Source organism: Sinohyriopsis cumingii, chromosome 17 (genome assembly GCF_028554795.1).
Source record: "Sinohyriopsis cumingii isolate HCF-2022 chromosome 17, ASM2855479v2, whole genome shotgun sequence".
Classification (NCBI taxonomy): Eukaryota; Metazoa; Mollusca; class Bivalvia; order Unionida; family Unionidae; genus Sinohyriopsis; species Sinohyriopsis cumingii.
Genome location: NC_142977.1, coordinates 73,183,778 through 73,206,362, shown reverse-complemented (window position 1 = coordinate 73,206,362; position 22,585 = coordinate 73,183,778). Strand labels below are relative to the sequence as shown.

The 22,585-nt window shown below is 35.2% G+C and overlaps 1 long non-coding RNA gene across 1 annotated transcript in view; it reads left to right on the top strand.

Annotated features, from left to right (window-relative positions):
* Positions 1–6,082: 6,082 nt before the first annotated feature.
* LOC149779233 (uncharacterized) overlaps positions 6,083–22,585 on the top strand; it is a 66,959-nt gene continuing 50,456 nt past the window's right edge. Inside the window, exon 1 of the long non-coding RNA XR_016415383.1 lies at positions 6,083–6,209. This is a non-coding gene — a long non-coding RNA (uncharacterized LOC149779233). The remainder of the gene's footprint in view (positions 6,210–22,585) is intronic.

Below are 22,585 nucleotides of genomic sequence, written 5' to 3'. Positions count from 1 at the left end.
TTTCCTTAAGAGAGATTCAAAGAAACACTCATTCCACTTAACTAATTTCATCCTTAAAAATACACCATTATTCAATATCACAAGAGTGAACTGAAAATGTAGGCAACTAAAAATTTCTCCTTTTTTGATAACGTTTATGTAAAGTTCTCACAGAATAGTTCATCCAAATATGCTGTGATGTATTTGACAATAAAGCTGACACAATTTCCGTGGGACCGCCCAGGGTACGACTGTTCTTGCTTTAGTTGGCCTTTTTCAAAAAAAATTATTTTATATTATTGAAATGTCTTGCCTAGCGGTGAGACACGAACTATCTCGACACTGTGAAGAGCTACTGAAGTCAATTCGAAGTGAACGCGGTAAGAAAATAAGTCTAGCCAATGAAATCGTTTATGATGAGTGATGCATTGTTTTGTTCGAAGGTAGTGTGGCAAAATAATGCCTACGCTCTTGTGTTGTTACCATTGCAGTGCAGACAGACTGGAATGTACCATTTCTTCTTACCACATGGGTCGGTGGTTCTTCCAGGGGTTTTCCCGGGTTCTTCCTCCACCATTAATACTGGCCGCCATGCATAGCCTATCGTGTGCTGAAATATGGCATTAAACCCCACAACAACAACTTCTTACCACATCAACTACTGAACAGTCACAGTACTGGTTCACGTTCTGAAACTGACAATTTCTTTTTCTCTCACTTAAACATTTTGACATAAACACTCACATCGGTAGAGTCAGAAGCGTTACAGTATTGAGTGGCATGGTATTTTATTTGTTTTTGTTTTTGAAAATTGTGGCTCTGGGGTTTGTATGAAGTAAAGAAGCGAAAGTACAGTGAACCTCAAGGATGATGACCCAAGCTGCCTGTCTATTGTGGTTATGTTTTTTGCTTCTTCGCGTGTATGGATAGTATATTTTGTGGTTAGTTATGGCACCTTCGCTTGCGTGGATAGTAAATTGTGGTTATGTTTTTGCTTCCTCGCGTGTGTGGATAGTAGATTGGGATTTGTTATGGCACCTTCGCGTGTATGGATAGTAAATTGTGGGTTTGATTTTGCTCCTTCCCGTGTGTGGATAGTATATTTTGTGGTTAGTTATGGCATCTTTCCGTGAGTGGATAGTATATTGTGGTTATGTTTTTTTGCTTCTCAGCGTGTGTGGATAGTAGATGTGGTGTTTGTATTTTTTTTTTTGCTCCTTCTCTTGTGTGGATAGTATATAATATGTGAAGTGTATGTAAGGGTCATTCATATGCCTCGAAAAGAATTGCTTTCTTGCCTCCCCCCACCACTAACGTTTTTAAAAAAATGTTGTATAAGTGTTTGTCTTTTGTCTGTGTTATATAAATCTAAGTCCCACTCTTTCTTCCCTATGGAGGTCAGTCCGGTGCACACATGTTCCTACCCTTGTTGCAACATTGTTACTAATCTCCCCTACCGTGATCTCAGAAGCTATACAGACTCCACTGGTAAACAAACCCAATATTCCACATGTTCAATTCCCATTTGTGCCCTATAGTGGCCCATGGCGTTTTTCCTTCTTTGTTCTCATTTGCCCTATAAAGTTTAGCCCTATAGTGGCCCAGGGTGTTTTTCCTTCTTTGCTCTCATTTGCCCTATAGTGGCCCACTTCACCACTTGTCCTCGCAAACATTCCAATAAAATTTTATAGAAGTTGATTCATCCATTCTGGAGAAGCTAACAAACGGTTTTAAATGTGTAGTTGCTATGAAAGTCACACTGTTGATAGTAGAGCTACTCCAAGAAGCTTTTGATAGAAAATGTAAAGCTAGAAATTTAAAGATTTTGTTCAACGTTGTTGATTTATTGAAAGATTCCTTGGACTCTTTAAGTCCCTTGTTACATTCCTGTATGTAATATTTGTAGCAAATTGCATCACATATTTTGAAAAGCTTTGACGGGGAATTTGTTTCACATTAAGTTGAGAAAATAGTATAATAAAAGCTATTAGTGGTTTTTGTATCACACTGAACCATGCTAAAAAAAATGATTTTAAATATAAAGTTATTAATGATGGGTGTGTCACAGAGTCCCGCTCAATGCACTTTGATTTTAATATACCAGTAATGTGAGCTATTAATGATGGGAGTATCACATAGATTGCCGCTCACTACAAATTATTTTTAACATAATTAGAACTATTTTTCTTTAAAACCAGGAGACATCAGCTTTAAGGACAGTTATGTTTTGAATGGCTTTAAAAGAGAGTGGCCGCAAATCAATCCCACCGTAGAAACTGAATCCTTTGAAAGAAGAAAGTCGGAAAGAAAAAGAGCTGCAGTTGGAAATGGTTATCGTGCCAGACTCTTAACAGAAGGATGTTGGTTCGGACCCTGATGTGTATCTAGCAAGGCGCTATACTCCAAATGCCTCTGCACGATATAGACTTTCAGTTCTTGGTAAGACGTTTAAAACAAGTCAAACGACTGATTAGCCTATTTAGAAGGGAGACAAGACATTTCGCCTCTTTTGAAGCAATTATCGAACCACAACCGAGTGGTGTTCAATGTGATCAATAATTCTACACAATTTCTAAAGACGAATGACAGGTTTCGTTAGAAATCGTCCGCTCAAGGTCTTTAGATGAATGTTCACATTAGCTAAATCAATGCCTGACGTGTTTGATACATTTATAGCCCGGAGTAAAATAGTTAGGATTCCTCAGCAAGTATGAGGGCTCGGTGATGTAAAATAATGTCGATGCACTTCCATGCATGTCGTAAAAAGCAATGAATGGAGGCATTAGCCGTGGTGGATCAGTAGTTTGCGTGCTGTGCTTACAACAGAAAGGATGAATATTGGAATCCTATCATCGAGTCAGCTCTGGACAGCCACCGTGACGTGTCCTTGTGAAAACAATTTGCTCCCATTGCCTCGACACTAGCTAACTTAATTATGTTTCTCTGCTGTAAAAGATGCAACCAAACAAGACTCTGGGTAAAACGTCTCTTAAGTTCGAGCACGCCCTTTGCTTGCATAGTAAGTATATTCTGCTATAAAACATCATAGTCCGCTTTTGTTCTGCTGTTCCACACAGAAACTACCTTCGCAATCGCGCCAAAAGTTCATCTCTTACGGTACCAATAAAACAGTTCCATTCAACTGGACGTGATATTCGTTATTGTCTCATGTTACCCCATCATTATTGGAAAATGAGTCCTGATTTCATGGCTGCTTTTTGCACGCCTTGTAGAATATCTAGTTTGTACAGAAAAAGCTTTGTGTGTTATGGAAATGAGATTGGGTAAAATTGTAACGGTTGGTTGTCCAGGTGGCACTGTTGATATTCCACACACACACACACACATACATACATATATATATATATATATATATATATATATATATATATATATATATATATATATATATATATATATATATATATATATATATATATATATATATATATATATATATATATATATAAGTGCCACCGCGACTGTTGTACGGCATATAGTGCAAACCGCTATCCATCACACATTGGTTAAGTTTTCGTTTAAGTCACGTCAGACACCTTGGTAGTTCATATAGTATTAACCCTATCTGTCACACCTTAGTTAAGATTTTAATTTAAGTCATATCAGACACTTTGGTAGGGCACCTGTGTTCAATGAACACATTTCTAGTCTAATAATGTAAGTCTAAAAAAAAAGCACAGACCTGAAAATACGCGTTTGTAAAAAGCAAGCTCTTGTGGAGCATGAAGCAATTTCGTAGCACTAAAAAGCGCTTATAAGTGTGTGAAACAATCATATATATATATATATATATATATATATATATATATATATATATATATATATATATATATATATATATATATATATATATATATGTTCATCAGAAACATATTATGTTTATTGTTAAGTAATTAGCATAATTATTTATATAGTTAACCACCCTTCTATATTTATCTTATGTTATCGTCACTCCTTCAATATAATTTTTTATATCCCGTCTAATTTCATGGATGCTCCAAACTACAAAATCTTAATATATAGGGGGGATTAACATTACTACATTACTGGATCACTGTTGGCGTTGACTGGGAATTTAACATGCGTTTTTTGGCCGAAAGAGGTTTCTACAAGAATTATTATTACTGGCCCGATAATGGAATGTATGGCAAATACATTAGTAAGTATCGAAGTATTAATGTGTAATTGGGATATATGGGAACTCGCAAACCATCTCACCTCAACCGGAAATGCTAAACATTATTAGTAGTAGTAGTATATTGACGATTACGATGATGATGGTGATGATCAAAATGTGTGTTCTCCGGCTGTTTGTCATGGAAGTTATGTTATCGCCACGATTTCAGTTGAAAATTTTACTTTTTTGGGGAAACTCCTCAGACCTAAAATCTCATTAGTTGTGACGGTATTTTGACTTTTTCGTCGTCACAGGGATGTGATAAGCATCAATTTGGTCGGAGGATTCGGAATAATCTGTTGCCTTTTATTTTAATGCGATATGTGTCAGGGTTCGATGTTACATTTTATATCTATAATTACATATGTAAAGAACATTCTATATGTATAATTATATTTGTAAAGAACATTCTATATCTGTAATTACACATGTAAAGAACATTCTATATTTGTAATTACATATGTAAAGAACATTCTATATCTGTAATTACATATGAAAACAGCATTCTGAATTTGTAATTACATTTGCAAAGAACATTCTATATTTGTAATTAAATATGTAAGGAACATTCTATATCTATAATTACATATGAAAGCAACATTTTATATCTATAATTACATATGTAAAGAACATTTTATATCTATCATTACATGTGTAAAGAACATTCTATATCAATAATTACAGATGAAAACAAACATAAAGGCATTATGCTGTGGGAAAAAATGAATGAAAGACTACTAACTTCATATTGATCTATAATTGCTGTATTTGAAATATTATATAAAATTCAGTAAATAAATCATGAATTAACCAGCATGTAGCGAAGATATAATCAAGTAAACCAATACGAATAATGCTATTAGCATTGCGTATGAATTCCGATCAATATACATTGTCGAATATTACGCTGAAAATGGCAAAAAAATTGCACAATAGCAAAATTATTTTAATACTTCATGTTCCTAATTATTCTGTATAAATTACAAAACATATATAACAATACTTTGTATATATATTTCACAATTTCACATAATAAGAATACACAAAACTGTAATTATTAAGAATTTCTAAAATATAACATTAAAAAATGACTACAATATTTTCAGGTGATTTTTGTTAGCATGCTGACATAGTCTACTATGATAAAATTTAAACTCTGCACTGAACAATGTTGCGAAATCTCGAATTTTAAAGCTAAAATTTCATAAATGAAATGAATAGAAAAAAACTTTCGGGACTGCAGACACCACTATGCGTTAGTCTGCATCATGAGAGCCCCTTAGACAGACTTTACTGTCCGCGACATCATAAAACTTACCAAAATGGGCGTAGCCAAGCAGCGACATTCGTAATTTTTGGTACCAAACTTCAAAAACCTGCTCTAACTCAGCGCATTTTTAAGCCTAGGTAGGAATCTGAGAACATATCTCGAGACAGAACTCATGCTTCTTTTATGTTACATATCGGATATATTATATTTTCATTGACATACGGTAACGTGTATTTCTTTGATGTACGGTAAAATGGAAGAAATTTGGCTGACTGATTTTCTTGACGTTAGGAAATACTATTTTCGCGTAACTGACAAAACGAGAGAGAGAGAGAAACAGAGACAGACAGAGACAGAGAGGACAGACAGAAGACTGATTTATTTTTTTTAATGCTAACAGGTGTTTTCTGTACCTAACTGTCACCAAGAAACGGGAAAATCGTCTCACTATCTCAGATAATTTTCGCACTGCATGCGAAATTATTATCTATTAACGTCTATCCCGCCCACTGTTCGCAGATGATGTATCCGTTTATGTAGTCACATGGGTTTTATGTAGTCACATGTAGACCTTGTACAATTGTTACAGTTAAAGTCACTGCTGCATTATTGTGCCTTTAAATGGTGCATCAATATTCGCTGCAGTGATTGGTGGGTATATATATATATATAGCAACAGGTTGTGGCCCGAGCAGGATATTCGAGAAGAAATAAATAGGACAATTCAGGAAGCTTACATTTTCAGGGATTTATAGAGATTTTGTAAGTAGCAGTCTTCATTGTTTGATATATAACTACACATTCGTATAACCTATATTTATGAGTGGTTGAAATAATGCCCAGTCAAAGTATTTTGCAAGCATTTGTCTAACAACACAAATCCTGGACCAGCAAGTTTTTCGCTGCCTCTTTCTGACATGGCTGGAGACAGATATCAGGCAAACAACAGGAGGGAGAACAGCATAATTTGTTGGTAAAGGTTAGGTTCAAACTTGGCACAGATCCTTAAGCTGCTGGTCGTTTTAGTAGTGACTTAAGTATAGACGGTGTTGACTAAAAAGAAGCATTCTTGTAAATACATTTGCTGGAATGCCATCTTTTGTTCACAGCCTAACAATTTGAGAAAAAAGTATTAATAAAGTAAGGTGTGGAGGTTTTCATGTTTCTAATAGAGATTGTTAAGATTTTAGATCAGCATCACGAATGATATCCTTGCGTACATTGCACTGATTGTATTTTCTCGAAATGTATAGTAAAAGTATCTAATACGATTTTCGCACGAATGATTTCAACATCACATACAGCGTAGCAATAGCACATCGAAAATTGCGGAAAACGAATGGTAGGCTTACATGTAATCTGCCATATTGATCCTGGGGTAATTGAAAAGTCCATTTCTGATACAAGACTGAGGGATTACGGGAGCAGTTACTTGCTATAAGTTAGCAAACATTTTTTGCATCATATAGTTTACTATTTTTAATAAAAACATTAAATTTCTACTTAATATCGGTTTATAATCTGATTTTTCTTATGAGTAATAACATCTATATTTCCCAATTATATGCGAACAGAGCGCCATTTGACATTATTTACATACATGCAAGTGGACGCAACTTACACGAAATCAAAATGGAGACAACTTCACTGTTACCGAAAGTAGCCGAATATAAACTGTGATCATACTCTGGTTCACTGTTTTGAATGCTCCATACGTTGCAGTCCGCTATACGAAGTCAGATGAATGCCTACGGCGTATTGTCATGTGATAATGACAAAATGGCCGCATATTGAAAAAGCTTGGTAATCAAACCGTGACAAATCTTTTTCTTTAATTTTCTGTTTGTTAGTGACTTTACTGATACTTTCGGTTTGCTATATAGCGGTAGTTATTTTGAATTCAAGCTTAACCAGTAATGTGGTCATATAATTAATTTTATAAAACTTCTACTAATTAGCGAAGGTGAGGAAAGAAGTGCACACATGCGCTTTGTTAATAGTGCACATTTCCCGCTACATCGTCCCAAAAATTCATTCCCCATTCGATTCCTTGATAAATTGTACATCGAAATTGATATGAAGTGATCTATGTCAGCCTTCATTTTGCCAAAGATTAAGACGAGAATAATAAATCCTCTTCTTGGACGGGTGAGGGTAGCTATTGTGCAAATAATACTGCGTCATCTAAATAATTATATTTGCAATCGGTTTCTTGATCCACTTTGCATCAATATTGATATATAGTTGTTTATAACAGCTCAAACTTGATCAAATATTATGATTTAAATACCAAACCTCTTCCACTGTGGGGTTAATTCGACAATGTTTTGTCATATTACTGTACATTCCGACTGCATCATGGAAAACATTCCACTTGCAATTGATTCTTTGATGTATTTTACTTCGGAATGGGCATGAATGTTTTCCAGTTAATGGCCTTGATTTCCGCCTTCTACCACTTTAGAGAATTTTGCAAGTGTTGTGATAACCATGAAATCCCAAGGAAGAGCGTAAGGATACAGAGGACCTTGGTATGTTATAATCAGGACATTTAAAAATATTCTGAACTCTTAGTATAAACTACGAATTAAATACAATCTTTGCGAGTTTTGCGTGCACTACTAGCGCTGAATCGTAAATTTTTAAAAATTTTCAGCCATGATACATTGTTCAGTCCTCTTTGTACTAACTGAACCCATTAACCACCAACCTTTCCTTCTTATGAAAATGTTGTCGTCATACAGCCTGAAAGAATATTGCGATATCTTTCATCCACTCTCTACAGACATTATTTGCCATAAGTAATTAGCATATCATTTTAACTTTTTATGACATACTCGTCTAATCTTACAAGTTAAATTTATAATTCCACATAGCAAATTCCGTATCGCACACCTACAATTTCCGTATCGCACACACAGCCTGGAAATAATTTTAGAAGTTAAAAATATTCATTAATAGTCCGCTTATAAAATAACGGGAATGATTTATTGCTCAACATTTTAAATTATTAAAAAATGCCAACACCGTTTGTAATTGTAAGAAATGCATTTATAAGTGATGCAAATGTCCGCTTTTGGCGCTGGAGACAATGGGAGAATACCTTAGGTCTTAGTAGCGAAGGGCAGTTTAGGTGTATTTCACGGTATTTAGGCAAGAAATTAGTTTGTTGAGGTGGGAAACAATATATTGGAAAGAATGTTAGACAATGAGTTCATTGTGGTAGCTTATGTGCAAGTGCAATTAAACGAGAGAGAGAGAGCAAGTACTTTGTCGCTGCAATCTAGTATTATTTTTTTTAGATCGAGAAAAGAAAGAAAGACTCAAAGAGTCATATCAGGATTCAAGACCTATTTAGAAATGCTCCACGTTTGGACAAATCTTTACCCCATGTTTAATTTTCACGAGACATTCCACAATATAAATCACATAGAACACCAAACATAGCTAAAGTCCATTTAATCTTCTGAGTTTCAAAAATACGGTCTGCTGCAGTATATTTTAAGAAGCAAGTTTAAGTGGAGGGACTTTCAATTTGTCTATTACAATTACAGAGGAAGTGAATTTGTTTAGTGAATCTGAGGATAAAACTTACAAACTGCTGTGGTAAACATATCACAGAGAGCAGTAGCTGCTTTGATTGTGGCCCAGATTAGATGTGTTACATCCGTTATGTACAGTGTAAGCTAAATCACTAAGGGACAAAGAGGGAAAAGTATGTTTACATTTTAAATACTTGAGACTGTTCAAGTAGAAAAAAGAGAAGAAAACAGATAAATTATGCAATATTGTTTAAAATGTTCTTGTTAAAATACATTCAAACGAAAAATAAAATGTAATCTTGTTAGCAAGAGACCGAATGTTTCATTTCTTTTTCATGCTTCAATTATCACTTTAAGTTTAATGCATCAATAATTTCTTGCATTAACTGAAAACAAAACTAGTGAGTTTGAATGTACTGGAAATTAATGAAAGTTTTGATTAAACTGAATAAATTTAATTAAAGTTATTCTGTAAAATGTGCGCAGAAATTTACATGGAAGTAGAGTGTGCCTTCAGTAAGTAGAGTGTAAGAAAATGGGCCACACACTGGTCCAAAACCTATGTTCCATTTGAGAAGTAAGGAAAAAATTCACTTATCTGTAGCTGCAGATAAATCCATTCGTATGTCCCACTCAACAGTTTTAACAATTCAAAGCTGAATATTAAATACATATCTGTAATGCAGACATATGATGCATAGGCTTAATCCCGGCTACGTACAGTTTTATATTGATGCCTGTACAACATCTTTAATAAAATGCCAAATGCCCAATTCTTTTTTTTAAAAGTATACATTAAAACTGTGTTAAAAGAATATGTGAATAAGAAGAGAATAAGTAATAAAATCAATACCACATAAGTGTTTTGTTCCGAGTCGGGGGAAAGATCTCGTCTCATACGGCGTAGGAACATAGACTCGGCCTGGCGGCCTGGACATTCCCATGGCGTATCAAACTTGTTCTTTCCACCCGCTGTTTAGTTTATATAACATGCATTGATGTAGTAGTTATTTCATTGTATGTGTTGGAGAGGTGTTATTTTTTTTTATCGTACCTTGACAGTTTTGAATTATTAACTACAAAAAGTTGAATGTAGTTGAGTAGATGCATACATGCACTTAATCACTCCTGTTTGTACTAACTGAAACAACTAATCAAAAATATTTACATGCGCTGAAAGGTTTGATATCATTCAGTCTGCATGGATTATCGCTTTCGTATGATATAGTGATATATTTAATAAGCCCTCTATCTAGATTGTTTAGCACGGGCTTATTAACATCTTTAACAATACAACATGCGAGATTAAGAAACCAGCCTGTACAGTTAATGTATTTACTTACTTTGTTTTACAAACTTTGAAAGCAAGTTCAGTTTGAGAGTTGTTAAATGCGTATGTCATACAGTGATGTGCTGGACTAAGATATTTAACTCCTTGTGACATCTTTTAAAACTTCATTGGAATTGCATATTTACCGTAAGATGCTTTTTAAATATCTATTAACCACAAAAAACGTTGAAGATTTACAAAAAGCTTGTAAACAATAAGCACACTAACACCCATCATAAGTGCAATTGATATGTACTTGTACTAATCATTTAGTTCATGTTGTCTTGGTTGTTCAAAATTCGCATTATATTGTGGCTAAGTCGATGCATACATCAATACGAAGCAAATATGCAATACAGCTTGTTCAAGTATTTTGTCACAAAACCCTTTTCTTTCAATCGTTGCTTGAAATTGCGAAGCGTTTTAGTTCTATTTTCCTTTACTTCTGGTGTTTTCCGTATTAGTAATGCAATGAATTTCACATGCCTAATTCTGTCTTGTCCGGTTTTATTAGGGTCAAACGTATTCAACAAGTGATTGCTTCTTGTAAATACTAGTACGTTAACTATTTCTTCTACAATCAGTAGTCCTCACATCAGCGAGTGTGTCCGCTACAAAATGTAGTTCTATGCTTTTTGTGGCTATTCACAATCACTTTTGCATATTGATAAGATCATTGTTTTCTTTTTTGGTTTCTATTTTTCTTCACATTGATTAAATCAATATATTACACAATTATGATTTAAACATGAAAGATTGTTTTTATAATAAATGTAGAACACTACAAACGCTAGGTTAGCGACGCCATTCACATGAACGCTAAGCTATTCACCTACCGGCTCATGGAAATTAATGTGGAATAGAAACTAAGCGAAATGACGAACCAACAAGAGGTAATGAAAATATGTTAATGTATTTAAAGTTGATCTAAGTCATTATTTTGCTTTAGTAATAGCACCACCGACCATAAACTCTCTCTCTCTCTCTCTCTCTCTCTTGTCGGTTTGACTTTAAAACTCTCCCTCTCTCTCAATCTCATCCTTTGGTCGGTTTGAATTAACTTTTATCATCATTCATAAGTCCAGAGATATCGTGGGATGACACAAAAGAAAATCCTCTACGTTCGTCATTTCATAGATTTTAGCCTGTATCTTGCTTCGATGGTCCAGAGAGAGAGAGAGAGAGAGAGAGAGAGAGAGAGAGAGGCCTTTGGACATTTTGATATTTAATTAATAATAATAAAATTTTAGAACATTATAATATGTTTAAGAAACGAAAAAAAAAAACAAAAAAAAAACATTAAATACATCACAGTAAGTGTACCACGTAACCGAAGAATTTATTCTATAATGTCGACATGATTTGCAACTTAGTATCATTGATAAACACCTCAGAGAAATGCCAAGGAAAGTGCACACGTATCGTTACATACATACATGCATGCATACATACATACATACATACATACATACATACATACCCCTTAATGTGGGGCAATTTTCGTTTTAAAACCTTGTCTGTGAGGCAAAAAAAAAAAACAATTATGGGGTATACAAAATGCCCCACATTTAAAACAACTCTCTCAGCATCAGGTACCTTGCCTTCATCATTTAGAACAATGTTTGCATACACTGGTTTAAAATCTATATATATATATATATATATATATATATATATATATATATATATATATATATAGTGTAGTTCCAGTTACCTCCCCTATACTCTCAAGTCGAGAACAATGGCGGGAATTAAAGCATGGAGCTCACTCGCTGATTTCAGCCAATCGCGTTAGAGATTTTCATCCTGGTATCTCGATGTTTTTCGCGGGATTGGACTTGAGTTGAACGTTCATCGAGCAGGTTGTATTTTTTATATCTTATAGTATTATTAATATAGGTGTCATAATAAGGTATATTATGCATTACACGATAATTTCTTGATATTTAAAACATGTATTCAATTTTTTTTTCTGCTTACTGTAATTGGAGAAAATGGCCGCTGATTGTACATTAGGATTCACATCGCTTTGATTTACTCCAAAATACTAACACAATCCGGGTGAGTCAAAAATGCAAAATGTGTGTTACTATGCATTGTTTCAATTTCACCTACATATCTTCCTAAACACTGAGTAGCAAATTAAAAACTGAGACTATACTTAACGACATATAGGCAAGATGGCAAAGGGTTATCACACACAGTTCATTCCGGGGTAAACTAATGTTGTTGTTGTTGTAGGGTTTAATGCCATTTTTCAGCACAAGATAGGCTATAAATTTCGGCCAGTATTAGTGTTGGAGGAAGAACCCAGGAAAACCCCGGAAAGAACCACCGACCCACGAGAAGCTACTGGCAAGCTTTCTCCCAAATTCACAGACGTGAGATGGCAGTGATCTGTAACAGTGAGCGCTTTAGACCACTCGGGGCCCCGTAAACTAATGTGTACACTCACCAATTAACACAGGTTACTAACTCTCGCCGGTCACAATTTGACTCCTCGATGACTCCGATCTAATTTTCCGATACTATCTGCCCATTCAGTCACTCATAACGTACACCACACATTTCATCCATTACCATTTAAGTAACCTTACTGAAAAGCTTATCTGTTGCCTCGTGTCTTCCACACACAGGCGACCATTCCAAGGATAAGCTTCTGGTCTACTTCTGAGTGAATGTGATTTGATGGTGGTTGCTTCAGTGATTGGTTCTTAAATTGAATGAGTCTTTTCAAACATCGCTTTCAATCGCTACATCTCGGCTTAACCCGGCAAATATGGAATCGGAATATCCACTGTATTTTCCATCAAGTCGTTTCGCTGTTCCGATACTTGCATGTGCTCAAGATTATGTGACATTTGCCGGTAAAATATTTAACAACACTTCTTGACATGTTAATTACATTGAATTTTTTCTTAACGCTTTCTGAATAACTATATAGGTGATCTCTGGTTGTGTGTGAAAAAAGATTTTTTTTTTTAAAAAAATTGTATAATTATTTAAGTAATAGTTTAGTAATTACCCAAATTTCTACTGACATGCTATCTACAAAATGTTAAAGATTGCTTTGTAAACATTTCTCTATGCGAAATACTATCAATCTTATATAGGATTTACACTCTCAAGAAAACAAAAGGATTAAGTTGGTTAATTCTTGTGTAGTTATTCAGACCTGCTAACCCTTACGATTTTGCCGTAAGTCTTAAGAAAATTATCCATAAAATACGGACTTACGGCATAAAAGCAAAACTACGGATCGTTGCCGAAAAATCCGGATAACTGGTTCATCCGTGTTTGATTTGGATCCGGTTTTGATAAAAGAAGTAATAAAATTGGTCAGGGAACCAGACTAACTTTACAGCAGCACCCCAGACGCTTTAAACTGCACCTATTCTTGCGAAGCGTCTGCATGATCAAACTGTTGATAATAGATTTTTTTTTTTAAATGGCGTCCAGCAAGAAATGCATGTTGAGGGGGCAGGAGCCCTTTATGTACAAATTTAATGCCGCAAACAGCGACCTAGAATAAAAATCATAAAAAAATCAAATACACAAGTGAGGTCATAAAGGTCCATATTTGTGGATGCCTATATTAAAACAAAGCATAAGAATATTATCCACTTGACCAAAGAAGTCAATGCCAGTTCATAGCAGAAGAAGTTTATGCATCCCAACCCTAAATTTCTACCAGCAATTTGTATGTCCGTAGGTCATTTTTGACACCATGTGGTGCTCACAGTGCAAACACAAGCCCTTTTCCTAGATGAAAATTCTGCAAAACAGTATGTACTAAACGGGCTAATTCGATTGAAAATAGTTGTCATCCAAGCCGTTTTTTATATATTCTACTTGCCCCAAACCTATGTGTTTACTGCTATGGGAAGCTAGCTTTTCTTCCTATCCGACTATTGGTATTTCTCTATCAAAATACTGAAGGGTAACTATGGAAGGTGTACATGCCTAACATCAATTTCAAGAACAACACAAGCCCGAAACACCTAGTTCATTAATATATCCATATCTTTAAATAATAAAGAATAACAGCTGAAAAAGTCACACAATTGCCTTAAGTTAAGGAATTTGCCAGGGGACAATTTACGAAACTGGACCCTGCCACCTGAAGATGAAAGGGAAAATAAGCCTCTAGAAAAGTGTTAATAGTTAACACATGAGAATAAAAAGGAATATTCAGATTCGTTTGAATAAAAGCTGGAAGGGACACAATTACGTTCATTGGACATCACGTTCCAGTTCAGCATGTCTCCTGGCGGCAGATGTGATTGCCGTCATCGTGTGAAATGGAAATATATATATATATATATATATATATATATATATATATATATATATATATATATATATATATATATATATATATATATACTTGAGGTATGTGTCATCTGTATTTACATCTCCGTTTTTATCTGTGTGTCTGACCTAGACCTTTTCATTATTCTTTTAGCAACCTTCAAGTCCTGACGTGTGTGTGTGTGTGTGTGTGTGTGTGTGCATTCATACCCTGACAAGTTCAGCGAAGGAAGGCAAACTTTTCGCTGGGTGATTTGAGTCCTTCACCTGAATTACAACATCACTTGTATGCTTCTAATCTAAAAACTGACTACTTCTTCAAGAGATCCTACAAGCAGTAAAGGCGAATCATAAGTCTCAGACTGGGTGGATATGTAGGTTAAACTTTTAAAGACTGTCCATTCGAATCGAAGTTGCATAATGAGAACAAATTTCATTTCAATTTTGAGTTTGAACTGGATTTTCATACATAAATGTCAAATGAACATGGGTCCAGGATATTCGCACCATTTTTTTAAAATATGAGATATACGACTTTATATTTTTTTAATTCCTACCATCTCTCTCTCTCTCTCTCTCTCTCTCTCTCTCTCTCTCTCTCTTCAAGGTTACAGAATAAACAAACAACTGAAAATATTAACATTGTTACCATCGAACTGTGTTGATAAAATTATCTGCTATACGCACACACTTTCAACTGACACGTGAAAGCTAAAAATCCTCTGGAAAAAAAATACCGGTTGTGTCCATTTTTAATAACTAAAGATTAAACTAATCTGACATCTATCTCAATAGTTTATCAATAAAGAGAAATATTCTGTTATAAGGAGGTGCGCATATTGCTTCCGCAAATCCTCAAACGATATAATGTTTGCAAATTGTTTGCAATGACTCTCTCTCTCTCTCTCGTAATGCTAGCTTAATTTTACATCCTTCCTTATTTTGGAAAACAAAATTACAGTACTTTTGTGTCTTTATATCATTCAATAATATTTTGATACAATCAAAAATCATCTCCACTATTGGAGTGTTTGGTTCAAATCGGCGATGTAGTTCGTAGTCGGTACAAGCAAATAATGGTCTCATTTTGTCATTGCTGACTAATGCGTCAAACTTTCAGGGTATCAGCGAGCATTTTTAGCTTTGATGCTTTTACAAGTTTCAGAAGGTCCCTTCAACTAGGATTCCAGCAATGTTTCCTATTGTCTATTGATATCCCACACATAATGCCACATAATTAATTTTGACATCGTGGTTTCCTCCAGGTGGAGATAATTTGGAGTCTGTTGCACGAAAGCCATAGCAGTTCGGAAGTTTATATAAGTGCAAAACGTGTAATTGCAAAAGCAAAATTAAATTTTTGCCAATGTATCAATTTTAAATAAAAATCCTTTTAAATTTCTAAATAAATCATAGTTCCGAAATAAAATCCAATGCTTCGTTCACTCTGCCATAGTATGCATTAAAAAATGTCCAGACAGAATGGAAGTGTCTCTACTTGACTTAAACAAAGTAACAGCTGTTAAAACCCAATATCCAGCGGCCTAGCTACCATACAGCAAGAGTATGCAAAGCATAGGGCCCACAAATTATTTTTTTACACTATAGATTTGGCAGGGTCCCAACGGTAAGTTTTGCATTGGGGCCTGCATAGGGGCCCAAATATCCTAGCTTGCCACTGCCAATGTCCCAATTCCCTCATCAATGTGCTAAACCTAAGAAAGAGTTTCTTGAACATGCTGATGTATAATACATTGATAGACCGGGGAGGGGGCGGGAGGGATCAAGTACTCCACGCCTTCTGTGTTAAGGGATGTGACTGTATGTACTTTTCGTGCCATACGTAGTGGATTCTCTTGAGTGCGGTTGGTGGGAGGCAAAATTTTCTACACTAAGGTCAATATTTGTTGCCATACGTATTCACTGAAATATTGTTATAAAAATAATGATAAAAGGAACGTGAAAAGAATAGAATAAATTTAGGTTATGGTGATTCGGTAGCATTGTAATTGTCTCCGGCTGGGTTTATCTTTCAGCAGGTACGTTTCAATACGTAGTAATGGCCGGGGCGGTTGGATAGGGTTGTAAGCAGGTAGACGTGGAAACCATTGCATCTGAGGTGTTTCCTGGGCATATTTGTAACCTTCAAGCTGTAAAAAAAACTTACTATTGAAAACGTTTTGGTTGTTTCGGATTATTTTTTGGGATGGGGGAGAGGCACGACAAGTCCTCCATCTCACCTACCTCATTACACTAGATCCGCTCCTGAAACGTACGTTTCTTTAAAATTAAGTTCTTGGAAATAGATTACTTCTAGATGTTAAAATAATTGTCAATGTGGAAGAAGAGGACGGTATTGGACACATAATATTTAGAAAATGAGGAGCTCTGAATATAGTCAAATCAGAATGTAGCCTATAATTTTATTTTTCAGACAGACAGACAGAGATATTTTCTCTAGGACTTGCTAGAAGCCCGAAAATTTAAACAAGGGTTGCGTTAAAATCAGTTTCATACCTACATGTACCTTACTTACCATGCTTTCCATATCCTGCCCTGTAACAAAATGTACCTCTGCCCTTAGTCCTACATGTAAGACATAGCACATTTTGATTTTGTCTGACGCCCAAAACATAAATATCAGCGTCAGGTCTTACAGGTAGGACTACCTCTGCCCTTTAACAAAATGTATTAAATGAAGAATAGTATATTTTCCAACCTACAATTTCTCAAGGTGCCCGTTTGGTTTATATAAGGCGGATGAGTTCATTTTCCAAGTTCGAAGGGGTCATAAGGTACTCAAGTACCAATATGCTCTTGGAGATCGACCATAATACTTTTCGGGGGAGGAGGGGCGTCGGCTCTTACATAGTTTGAAAAAGTATTTTGTCTCAGATTTAAAGCACAAATAATTCTATTATATCAATTAAATTAGTTTTTAAAATAAATATGTTTATTTAAAGGTAGTAATAATTTTCTACCTTGCAGACTTCAATTGTCATTGTACTTTGGCCTTTTAAGTATAGATCTCCCCACCCCAACGTCTTATATATATATATATATATATATATATATATATATATATATATATATATATATATATATATATATATATATATATATATATATAACCTGTGCGCGGGCTGGGGCCCCTGTCTCACGTGTCAAAGTACACGGGGGTGCTGGAATGGAAAATTTTGAATTTTGATTTTTTTAAAAATATTTATATTGTTTAAACGTTTTCTCCCTTAGTCGTTCTTTTTAATTTGCATCTCTCAACAAAATCTAAAATCAAACATCACACTTCAGAAAAAAGCAAAATCCACATTAGCAGCAGAGAGGGTGAACAGACCATAAAATTCCGACAAAACAAATAAAACAAACAAATAGAATCATCTCGTAGAAGGTCAAGATTTTTACAAATGAACTTTTCCTTGAGATGTTTTATTTCTGTAATGACCGATTGTACTAATAAAACCTCAGTTCGAAATAGTATCTGAAAAAATAAAGTACTCTACGTGTTTATTTATTTCTTGTTTATTTTTTTGACGACCAACGTTGGTAGGTACCCTCTCTGCTGCTATTAATTTACCACCATACCAAGTTTGATGAATATTTTTCAACGCGTTCTCGCTGTCGTTTTTCCTCATCTGTTTCATCTTCATCTGTTTCATCTTTATTTGTTCTATGTTTCAAGTAATATTCAAGTTCTGATGGTGGTTTTTCTTTTTTTGGATTTATGTTCTTTCTGTGTTTATAATATATCATCAAACTTCTGTATCGATCTCCACCGCAATTTTGCAAATCTGATATAATCCTCTAACGCCGTTGTTTTCAACACAACTTCGTGGACCAGCATGAAGGTTTTTCTTTATGTTTCTTGCAATATTCTCCACGGCATTTTTTATTACATTTATCTGTTGTTCCTTGACGCAGCCACGCACAGTTGTTCATTATCTGTTTAATTTAATTTAATTTTATCATCACCACTGCTACCCAAATATTTTATCAAGACCCACACGATATCTTGTTCTTGGATCATGTAAATTTATTGTTATAAATCCATGCGGAGTAGCTTGCGCTCGTGAGAAGAAATTTTTGAATTTAATTATATCCATGTCACCACCACACCAAGTTTGATGAATATTTCTAAGTGTGTGTGTGTCTACGCCATTAAACACAACTAAAATGTTGCAGTTGTCTCTGATCACCTTCGGAATTTGTGTATATCGTTGAGTAACATAGATCACGTCTGTATTTTTATGTCTACCTCGGGAAAATATTCTGGCTTGATTTGATTGTTTATCTAGCATCACATCGTCGTATACAACTAAATTATTAATAAATCCGTCTATGGAATCTACGGATGGTGCTTCATCAATATCGGTTATAAACTCTATAACATCATTATCTTCATCCAGTAATCGTGCGTTTTCATTGAAATCTTTAAGTACATCATAACATCGTTGATCATCAACGGATGGTGCTACTAAATATAATTTATCCCATTTCAACCATCTCATTATCAGATTAAGTAATAATTGCGTCTTACCCGATCCAGATGGTCCTATGATAATCATTCTGATGGAATTCGGTAGCGCAGGATGATGCTTAACTGGCTCTCGTTGCCGAGTTGCTGAGAAATCAATTATATCCATATATGTTATAACATGAATCTATATTGTTTACGCTGTAAAGTTAAAACTCCAACCACTGATTTAGCTACGGTTATAACAAAAAATAAAAAATAGCGTACGGTGGAAAATGTTCTATATGCGGTAGAAAAAAATTTTCATTTTTACCTAATAAGCGCGGTGGTGATATTGCTAATTTGATGTCAAAGTTTCCAGGTGCTCCATGGGCTAAATACAGTGGAGAAAAACATCTACCAGGATATAATTATTGCGGTCCTGGTACTCGACTCGATATGAGGCTCGATAATCAAGATCAACCAAAACCAGGAGAGGAACCAATAAACGCTATTGATCGAGCTTGTCATGCTCATGATGTAGCTTATAAAAGTCAAAATCTACAACATAGGCACATTGCAGATGTGAAATTAATTCATGCATTAAATTCTGTAAAAAATAAAAATATTAGAGAATCATTAGCTAATTGGTTAGTAAGATCCTCGATGAAAGGTAAATTAGCGCTTGGAGCTGGTAATTAATAATGGAATTAATTTATTATTCACCAAGAGGATACTGGAGAGGCAAAGCAGCAATTGGTAAACTCGCTGATGCAGCAGCGGTTAAACATTCTACTGCTAAAGCGTGGTTATCCAAACAAGCAATATGGCAAATTTATCTACCACGTCCTAAACAAATTCAGTACGCGTATTTCGATGTCAGTGTTCCTAATGAAGTTCATCAAGCTGATATTCTGTTTTTACCGCATGATACTGTACGTGGAAAAACGTACAAGTACGCGTTAACCGTAGTTGATGTTGCAAGTAGATACAAAGAAGCAGAGCCGCTATCAGCGAAAACATCATCTGAAGTAGCCAATGCGTTTGAACGAATTTATCAACGAGGACTCGGACCACAAGGTGGTCTGCGATGGCCACAGTTACTACAGGTTGATCCTGGTAAGGAATTTCTTGGTCCAGTATCATCGCTGATGAAACGACATAATACCAAAATACGACGAGGTCATACTGCAATTCATCGCGATCAAGCAATTGTTGAGCGATTTAATCGAACACTTGCTGAGCGGTTATTTGGATATCAATACGCGAGGGAATTTATTCAGGATAAAAGATCTCGCGAATTTGTTGCAAGATTACCAAACGTGATAGCTACATTAAATAATGAAATCACACGAACAACCAACATGAAACCCATTAGCGCGGTCACAAAAAAAAATATACCAACACAACGAAAAGATGTTGGAAAACAAAAAATATTAGGTGATGTCACAGTCAGATATTTATATGAGCCTGGTGAACTTGAAGGTGGTAAACGAAGAGCGACTGATCCTATTTGGAGTGTTACCACACACAAAATATCTACCGTGACAAGATCCACTGGGAGAAACGTAGGCGTTTCCAGACCTGCAATCTACAGATTAGATTCGGCCGCTCCTCAACGTGGATTTACACGTGAACAACTACAAATAATTCCCGCGGATACACAACTACCACCGCGATCACTTAACTAGCACCCAAGGCGCTAGCGCTAAGGGTGCCTGCACTCAAGGCGCTAGCGCCTCTACGTCGATTACATTCGAGACAGGTTAACATGGTATTTTCTCGTGTATGACCGCGACTATTATCTTTTCTATCTACGGTAAATTGTCTTGAATCATTACTCGAATACCGCCATAACATTATACAATTACAACTGGCGCAATGATTATTCTGCTGCTGTTTTAACTCAATAATAAATTCAACATCAAGATCAAAGTCGTGTTTATTTTTTTTATCAGATTGTTTGTATCCGATTAATTTTTTTCTTATTATATCATCATCGATGATGTTAAATTTATCAACGATTTCAGGAATTATAATTCTACGTAATTGAGATATATTTCTGACCCTCGATACCGCTAAATAAACTAAATTTGACCACTCGATGCGATCGTCTACAATCCAGACTCGTGTATCAGAAATAGTTAATCCCTGAGACGAGTGGATTGTCATAGCGTATCCCAACACCCATGGAGATTTGTCAGCGTGTATTGCATCTTTGACCACACTGATATCAACGGCGACAATATCATTTAATACGAGATTCTGTTTCCTTGACTCTGTCAAGGGTCCTGGAATATCAACATTAATATTCTGTTTTCGTGTATCTGATGGTCTATAACACAACGGTACGGGTAATTCTGAATATTTTTCTTTATGTAGTTGAAATAACTGTTGTTGTAAAGCGTCTCTGATTATTTTTCTACTTGCTACGATCAAATCGGTGGGTCTCCATAAATTCAAAAAATCACTCATTGAGGTCTCTGAGATCACTCCACGTATTATTTCACACTGAATTTTGTTTGATTGTAATCTGATTAATTTTTTAAACTCCCTCAAATTTGCATCAAGAGCTCTATGATCATCATCTATTTCTTCGTAATAATCAACGAAATTTTTTAACCAATCATGTGGAGATGGTCCAACAAAAGGCGGCGGTTGACCATGATCGCCACACATTATTATAGCGGTATTTTTCGTCAACAACCAATCAAGAAACGTTTTTAATGTATCCAATGACACCGTGCATATCTCATCCCAAATAATTATTTTAGGTATATATTTTTCTCCCATCCGTTCAGGAGTCCATGTATCTCCGCGCCACCGAAAGAAACTATGATACGTGCACGATTGTACTTGCCGCTGTTTCATCTCACGTGCAAGTCTATGTGTGGGTGTCAGCACGATTATATCTGAATTTCTAGAAACATTAATCGTTCGAGTTGTTTTGCCGCATCCACCAGGTCCATTGAGATATACTGTCTTATATCTGGTTATTGGATCACTCAACGATGGTGCTTTCGACATTTCTGATATTTTATTACTCTCGCGATAAAAATCTCTCATTGGAACATCTGCTGATTCTGCATAATTGTGTAATAGTTCCTTTTTTATTCTCCACGAACCCCATCGTTCATCATTACTTGTAAATTTCATAACAAGTTCTAAATATTTACTTGAAATATAAAACGAATCGGTTGCGACTCTGACTGCGGTCTCAGGAAATCTATTAATCATCGATAATAAATTTATAGAAACATAAGCCAACATGGAAGATCTTAGATGAGTATATTGTGGGGATACGTCATTTATGTAACTAACGATCGTACCTAATTTTGTTCCGTCGGATAAATGAACACTTTCTCGATTTACAAATATATTTTTCGCCGTTGTGTCAGCGATTATAAAATCGTACTCGGCATCATCTAGAATTAATCGTGCGTGGTGTCTTTTATAATCATATGCACCACCTTGAGTAAATTTACCT